Genomic DNA, 8150 nt, shown 5'->3' on the forward strand with positions numbered 1-8150 from the left:
CATATTAAAATGACCTTGCAGGTAAGGATGCCGGAATTTTGAGTATCAACATCGGTGCTAGATTAGAATCACGGATGGCACTGTACTAAGCAGTGAACTACATAGCTCCATGAGTTGGTACACACACACACACACACACACACACACACACACACACATTTCTTACTTCTTCCAGCTAAGGATCCTGGAAACAGCAACATCTCAGGAGAAAGCAGCATACCTAACACCCAGATCTCAATTCCCATTGTCGTTCTCCAATAAAAAGAATCTGGATTCCCTGTCTGGGTTTGGGGCAGGGGGAATGCAAGATGAGCATCTCGCTTACATCTTGGTTGCTGTGCCAGAAAGTAAGGAAATGAGAACAACAACAGAAACAACAACAACAACAAAGGAGGAGGAGAGAAAGAAAAAGAAGGAAGAGAAAACATGCAGGAGGAGAGAGGAGAAAAGGGCTCAAGAGAATCTTTTTTTAAAAAATTTAAATTCAATTAATTAACATATAATGTATTACTGGTTTCAGAGGTAGAGATCAGTGATTCATCAGTTGCATACAATACCCAGTGCTCATTCTGTCACTGTCCTCCTTCATGCCCACCACCCAGTTACCCCAGCCCCCCAGCTCCCTCCCTTCCCATAACCCTCAGTTCGTTTCCTATCATTAAGTATCTCTTATGGTTTTTCTCCCTCTCTGATTATGTCTTGTTTCATTTTTCCCTCCCTTCCCCTATGATCCTTTGTCTTGTTTCTTAAACTCCACATATGAGTGAAATCATATGGTTATTTGTCTTTCTCTGACTGACTTATTTTGTTTAGCATAATACCCTCTAGTTCCATCCACGTCATTGCAAATGGCAAGATTTCATTTCTTTTGATGGCTGCATAGTTTTCCATTATGTATATGCACCACATCTTCTTTGTCCATTCATCTGTTGATGGATATCTAGGTTCTTTCCACAGTTTGGCTATTGTAGACATTGCTGCTATAAACATTCGGGTGCATGTGCCCCTTCGGGACACTACATTTGTATCTTTAGTGTAAATACCCAGTAGTGCGATTGCTGGGTCATAGGGTAACTCCATTTGCAACTTTTTTTTTTTATATTTTATTTTATTTTATTTTATTTTTTTTATTTCCAGCATAACAGTATTCATTATTTTTGCACCACACCCCGTGCTCCATGCAATCCATGCCCTCTATAATACCCACCACCTGGTACCCCAACCTCCCACCGCCCGTCCCTTCAAAACCCTCAGATTGTTTTTCAGAGTCCATAGTCTCTCATGGTTCACCTCCCCTTCCAATTTCCCCCAACTCCCTTCTCCACTCTAAGTCCCCATGTCCTCCATGCTATTTGTTATGCTCCACAAATAAGTGAAACCATATGATAATTGACTCTCTCTGCTTGACTTATTTCACTCAGCATAATCTCTTCCAGTCCCGTCCATGTTGCTACAAAAGTTGGGTATTCATCCTTTCTGATGGAGGCATAATACTCTATCCCCAGGGGTACAGGTGAGTGCTGTGAAGTGTGTAAACCTGGTGATTCATTTGCAACTTTTTGAGGAACCTCCATACTGTTTTCCAGAGTGGCTGCACCAGCTTGCATTCCCACCATCAGTGCAGGAGGGTTCCCCTTTCTCCCCATCCTCGCCAACATCCGCCATTTCCTGACTGGTTAATTTTAGCCATTCTGACTGGTGTGAGGTGGTATCTCGTTGTGGTTTTGATTTGCATTTTCCTGATGCAGAGTAATGTGGAGCATTTTTTCATGTTGTCTGTTGGCCATCTGGATGTCTTTGCAGAAATGTCTGTTCATTCTTCTGTGGCTCAGGAACATCCCGGAAGACTTTCTAATGTCCAGGACACAATTTCAGCAACAATGAAAATTATGAAATTATCGGAAAACTGAATGAGTAAAATAAATATTCATGATTCCTATGAATATAAGCCAATGACTAAATAAGCAAACAGGGAAAAGTGGGCGAATCACCCATACAGAAGGATTCTACACAGCCAGCACGGAAGAAACGAAGAAAGCCCAGGCCCTGTGAGCCCATGGCAGGGACAGGCATGAGCCCCAATGCAAAGCTGAAATTAGTGCCTGGTTTTTAAGGAGGGAAAGAACAGTTGCATTACCTCAAAGTATCTTCCCCGACGTGTTTGTAGCTCCTGGGGTTGTTTTGTGACACCTCCACAAACACACACTCAGGTCCCTTCCACGAGGGTTCTAAACATCGTCCCGATGGCTGGAGAATGGCCTCAGAGGGGCGTGAAGCCGGAGAGCAGGAGAGCTGGGGACCTGGGTGGGGCGTGCCAGGAAACAGAGCGCACGCAGCGGAGAGGGGCTGCATGTGATGCAGGACTTGGGCTGGGTGTGGCACGGTAAGTCAGAGTGGGCAAACCTGCCCCCAGCAGTGAGAGCAAACAGGGGAGGCCATTTGCACCGGAAGAACAGTAAGGCCACAGCAGGAGCAGATGGAGGGTGGAGCACAGCGGGAGTGAGTGTGGGAGGTAGACATAGAGTCCCTCCCTCATCAGCGGGAGCAGTAGGGAGCCATGGGAGGCTCTAGAGCAGGACTGGCCAGGCCGGGACTCAGAAATGTCCCTGTGGACATGGGGGTTTTCTCTGAGTGAGGTGGGTGCCGTGCCAGGCTTGGACTGGTTCTGTTCCACGTTTAACCAGACCACTCGGGCTCATGCTGGGAACAGCTCATGGTGCAGCCGAGGCAGCTCAGGGTGCCAGGTGAGAGATGGTTTCAGTAACACAGGTGAGAAATGGTACAGTGTGGCCAGGGATTCCTGGGTCAGAGGGGGCACACTGTCTGACTCACCTCATCTAGACTGACCTAAGATGAGAGTATGTGCATTCTCACCTTGCTTCAAAACCCTTTGACGATCCAAGAGGAAAGCGAAGTCTGTGTATCTCCATGCGTCAAGATCTCCCGCTCAGGTCCTGTCTCCAGTCCAGTCTTCCATCTCTTCCCAGAATTAAGTCCTGGGGTTCAGCCATGCCAACAGCCCTGTGGGGGTCTCTGTGCATTGCCCTGGGCTGTCCCTCTCCCCTCGCTGGGTGGGGGGCTCTCTCAACCTCTGCATGTCCGTTCTTTGCCCCAGTGGAGTCAGGTGCCTGCCCTCCGTCCTGGAAGGAACGCACGGCTGGAGCCCCAGAGCAGGTTCCCCACACCCCCATGCTTACCTGTCCTCCTCCAGCCACGAGCCCTGCTGAGAAACACAGTCCATGTCTTTGATCCTAGATGATTTCCTGGCTTAGACAAACCGCCCACAGAGGTCTATGGGCAGACAGGTGTCCTGAATCAGAGCGGGGTGATCTTTGCCTTCAAGTGTCCCCCAGGCTTCTTCATTCTATGTCATAGCAATGTAACCCCTGGGCCTGATGTCCACAAATTACACCATTTGATTTGCTGGTCTTGTACGTGTTCTAGCTGCTCACACCTGCTGCAGTCCCGGACAGGTTAAGTTTCTGATGAAGGCCTCACAGTCAGCAAGAAGTAGGAGCAGACACAAGACCCTGCTTTCTGACTGGAGGCCCCGCCGGTCAGGACGAGTTCGCACAGGCAACACGCTCCTGGAGGCCAGGCCCTCTTTACACACCCGAGCAGAGAATCTGTGGAACAACTGGTTTACCCCCGAGACTGTGCAGAAACCCCCTCTTCAGTGACCCCCAACACACGTCGGGGACCATGGGGACAGGGAGCCCCTGCCTCATGGTTCTGAGAGCCCAGAGCACGACAGCTGTGGCTCCTTCCCAGTCTGCTGCCCACTAACTAATTGTCCTAATCTTTCCGGAAAAGCTTAGCCCCTCCCCCCTTCAATGGGTGATAATCCTTCCAAAATGGGTGATAACCCTCCTCAAATGACAGGCAGGGAAGTTTTGAAATTTAAAAGCGACTGAGTCTTCTCCGTGGCTTCACCCCTGGCGGAAGACACACGGTTTAAGCTCTTTTATTTTGTTTTGTTTTTGTTATTTTTGTTTTTATTTATTATTATTATTATTTTTTTTTATTAACATACAGTCTATTACTTGTTTCCGGGGCACAGGTCTGTGATTCATCAGTCTTTCACGATTCACAGCGCTCCCCAGAACACACATCCCACCAATATGTTATAAGCTCTTTATCATGAACTCGGCACAAGTTCATTCTCCTGGTCGGTGTGAATGAATGACACCCCACCGGAGACCTCGTTTTCCAGGAGGGCTACCCTGACCTCCTCTCTTCACTAAGTCCCCACAGCTCGGCTCTCCTTCAAGGGAAATGCCCCAGGAGGGGTCCCGGCCACCACTTACGGGTCTCCCCAGCCATGCCGTCGGGATGAGCGAGCCCCCGCAACCCCTTTAGTCTTCACACTCTGTCCTATTCTGGCTTCTTCCCCACTGGCTGGCCTAGGGGGTCCCAGGCTGCAGCCTCGCGACCCTTCGCTGTCCCTGAAGCATCTGGCTCTGCTGTCCTGGGCCGTGGGCACTCTTCCCCCGCTCTGGGCACAGTCGGCTCCCTCACCCGATTTTATTCTTGCCCCAGTGAGGTGGAAACAGCTGCTTCCCAGTGAGGGAACCGTCCCTCGGGGCCCTGCAGGGCTCAGACCTGGGGACGAGTCTCCATTCCACCTGCACAGCCCTCCTGTGAATGGGGGGCGGGGGGCTGGGTTTCTTGGTGTTCCTGGCTTCCAAGCTCCCGAAGTCGCAGCAGACACAGCAGTGCTGGCGGCGTGGTCCCCCGAGAGCCCAGGGCTCGGTCAGCGGGGAGCAGGTCCTGGACAGGCCGTATAGGTGGACAGTCTCGAGTGGAAGTAGGGGCTGAGCGAAGCTGCTTTGCAGCCCGGAATGTGGACAGTTGCCGAGGGATGTCGAAGAGCTTCCTAAGCTGTAACCACTTCAAGGGGCAAGAGCCGCATTCAGGGACCTGGAAACCATTTGTTGTGGTCCTGTCCGCAACGATAAAGTCGGCGTGAGGCTGTTTCCGGGGGAACGTGAAGGAAAACAAAGGAGAAAACAAAAGAGAAAGAATAAGGGGCATTCACCCGTAACTGAGCTTTCTGGTGGGCAAAAACAAAATCAAAAAATAATTCACTAAAAAAATTATATTAAAAAAATCTCAACATAGGACATGAGTTCTTCAGTGACATGCGAGCCAAACTATTAATTTTTCATTAAAATTTCATACTTCAGGATCCCTTGGTGGCTCAGTCAGTTAAGCATCTGCCTTTGGCTCAGGTCATGATCTCAGAGTCCTGGGATGGAGCCTGAGCCCCGCACGGGGCTCCCTTCTCTGCGGGAAGCCTGCTTCTTCCTGTCCTGTTCCTCTTGCCTGTGGTCCTGGTCTTACTGTCTCTCTCTTTGTGCCGAACAAATAAGTAAATAAAATTTTATTTTTAAAGCAATTTTATGGAGGTGACCAGATTTCCTACACACCCCTGCTCCCCACGTGCAGGGCTGTGTCCCCTGCCGCTCAGGGCGGGGTGGCTGGGGTGGGCTGGCGCTGGGAGACTCCCTGCCCGGGGCCAGTCGGGGCTCTGACACATCCCCAGCAGGTTGGGCTCCGGGAACCAGTCTCTCCCGAGGGCAGACCTGGTGAGGAAGAAAGAACATGTCGGAGTGGCCGAAGCAGGAGAGGCTTTTCTGGGACAGGCTCTGAGCCCCAGAAGAAAATCTCACAATCCTAGGGCCCCCCAGTGTCCACAATGAGCCTCCAGCCACCCCTCAGTCACGGTCAGTTTTTCCCCTCCGCGGCTGGTTCCCTCGGGGGTTTCGTCTCCAGACCCTGCTCCGGGTAGATGTGCCCGCCCCGCGGATTCCCTCCTGTCTCTGGGGCTGCAGCTTGCACTGTGTCCTTCCTGGTCTCACGGGTCCAAGGCCAGTTGTTGATTTTTCTTTTTTCTTTTAAAGATTTTATTTATTTATTTGACAGAGAGAGAGATATCATAAGTAGGCACAGGAAGAGGGGGAAGCAGACTCCCTGCTGAGCAGAGAGCCCAATGTGGGGCTCGATCCCAGGACCCTGAGATCATGACCTGAGCCGAAGGCAGAGGCTTAACCCACTGAGCTACCCAGGTGCCCCCAGTTGTTGATTTTTCAATCTGCGTGTGGTCAGGATGACGTGGTGAGGCTTGGTCCGTGTGGACCAGGAAGCCAGGAATTCTGCTGAAGCTTTCACGTGTATTAATCGCCTTGCAAAGTTCTTAGCCAGCATCTTTAGGAACAGCGTTCCGGAATTAAGTGATCTGGTTCTGACAATAGGGACACCGAGAGGGAGTGCAAGCAAGCAGACCTGCCTGCGGGCACGCGGCCTCTTGTCTGCATCATGCACACGGCTTGCGGCAGGATGCAAGTGGCGTCCCACCTTCTACCCCTCGTTTCTCCTCCTGTCATTCCTCAGAGAAGGTGCCAAATTGGTGTTGGCTTCACGTGCCTGCCCTTCTTCACGCCGCTGGGTTTTGAAAGCTTTTTGACAGAAAATTTTTTTCAGACGTTAAGATATTGCAGATAAGTCCTCACATGTCGTGCAGGAGCCTGGACGGAGGGGAGGACCGTGCCGTCCTGACATCACCTTCCCCGCATGGCAGCGATGTCCTCGCGTTGGTCAAGACCCTCTTTATACCTTATGTTTCTGGCATTTTGGAATTTCCCGGGAAAAAATGCAGAAGAAAAATTGTGCAATAGATCCTTGAGAATCAATGTGATTCTGGGCCCTGGATTGTCCGTGTTTTAAATGGAAACAGCAAACTCCAGATGCATTTTAATCAAACTCCAAACGGAACGAAAAATAGTGATGCAACCGTGTCATCAAACGGCTCCTTGGAAAAGGAGTTGGGTTTTGGAAGAGCAGAGGAGAAAAGGCCCGCAGTTATCGCGCGTGCTAGTGGTCCAAGCTCCTGTTTACTTTAAAGGCACTTCTAGAATTCCTCTGTGCTTTGTGCCCTAAGGAGAGGAAAATGTCATGGTGTGCAGTATGGTAGGAATCAGTGAGCTTTCTTCACAGTCCTCCCTGGAGCCCTCCGTGGGTCTGGTCCCCGAGACCTTGACTCTGTTGAGAGCAGAGGGTGTCTCCTGGCCCGTGAGGCTCTCCAGTCGCCTCTGCACCTGTCTCCATCTGTCAACAACAAGACAGTCAGCTTTGTCGTTCGAGCTGGAGTTTATAGTCATAGGCTGTCTGTAGGAATGCACTCCACTTTAAATAAAACCTTTCCAGAGCAGTGTGTTTCGAGGCCAGTTTCCGCTCGAAAATTCCAAATCACACACGCATCCCCCTCTCCCTCTGATTCCAAATCACCGACTCGCCGGTTCATTGCTCTGCATGGAGTTGAGTGGACCCTTTGATAAATAAATCAGACAGATGCTTGGACCTGGGGCAGGCTGCGTCTGCAGCACCAAATGCAGATGCAAACTTATTTCAACAGCGATGGGAGTGAGAAGGGGTCCAGTGGGCTGCCCCGGAAAAAGCAGATTGCCTACGGGGCCAGGCTCTTGCTCCTGGATCAAATCATGGCCTTAGGACAGATTGGTACACAGTGTTCTAGCATCTCCCGAATAATTTGTATTCCCACGACATCAACTCTGACAAAGTCCAAGTTCTCCTCCTTCCGAAAACTGGCAGGCAACTCAATCCAGCTTTTGAGAAATGTGTATGACAGTAGCGAGTTTGGGACCGCGGCCTCCTCTTCTTGTGATTGAAAACCGGGTGTCCAGTCTTGAATTCCACTGCGGGGGCTCCTGCAGCCCGAGCTGATTTGAGTCCCTCTGCTGACGTGGTGGTTGAGCTCACTGGCAACATGAGCTGTGGGTCGGAGGACCTAGAAATGAGACTTTTTCCCAAAATGCACACTGCCCCATGCCTAATTGAGTTGTTAAAAAGCACCAGTTTAGTTGCTCAAGAAAAGTGTAAGCGTCCCTGAGAGGAGGCACCGGCTGGGCGGACTTTACACCATTTCTGGAAAACAAAGAGCGACCCCCTCTGTCCCCTTTCTGCACAGCAGGGACACACTTTATACGTTACGTTTTTGGAATTGTGGAATTTCCTGGATAAAAGGGCAGAACCCGCTCTGGATCCGGCCCCTCCAACCATTTCCTCAGATGGTGGTCAGCTGTGCCGGTGCTGTCCTCTCTCCCTGAGAACCTTCCCCAGACCCCTGTGGG

At 50.7% G+C, this 8150-nt stretch overlaps 1 long non-coding RNA gene across 2 annotated transcripts; it reads right to left on the reverse strand.

Annotated features, from left to right (window-relative positions):
- Window positions 1-1821: 1821 nt before the first annotated feature.
- On the reverse strand, window positions 1822-3727 carry LOC116568576. Of its 2 annotated transcripts, none has more exons than XR_004276680.1 (5): window positions 3455-3727; window positions 3198-3291; window positions 2875-2996; window positions 2138-2300; window positions 1822-1851 (listed from the first exon to the last, which is right to left on the reverse strand). It is a non-coding gene; the product is annotated as an uncharacterized LOC116568576 (long non-coding RNA). The 2 variants fall into 2 exon arrangements; XR_004276681.1 differs by having other exon boundaries at window positions 2875-3021.
- Between the last annotated feature and the right edge of the window lie 4423 nt (window positions 3728-8150).

Source organism: Mustela erminea, chromosome 11, assembly GCF_009829155.1.
Source record: "Mustela erminea isolate mMusErm1 chromosome 11, mMusErm1.Pri, whole genome shotgun sequence".
In the NCBI taxonomy this organism is placed as follows: domain Eukaryota; kingdom Metazoa; phylum Chordata; class Mammalia; order Carnivora; family Mustelidae; genus Mustela; species Mustela erminea.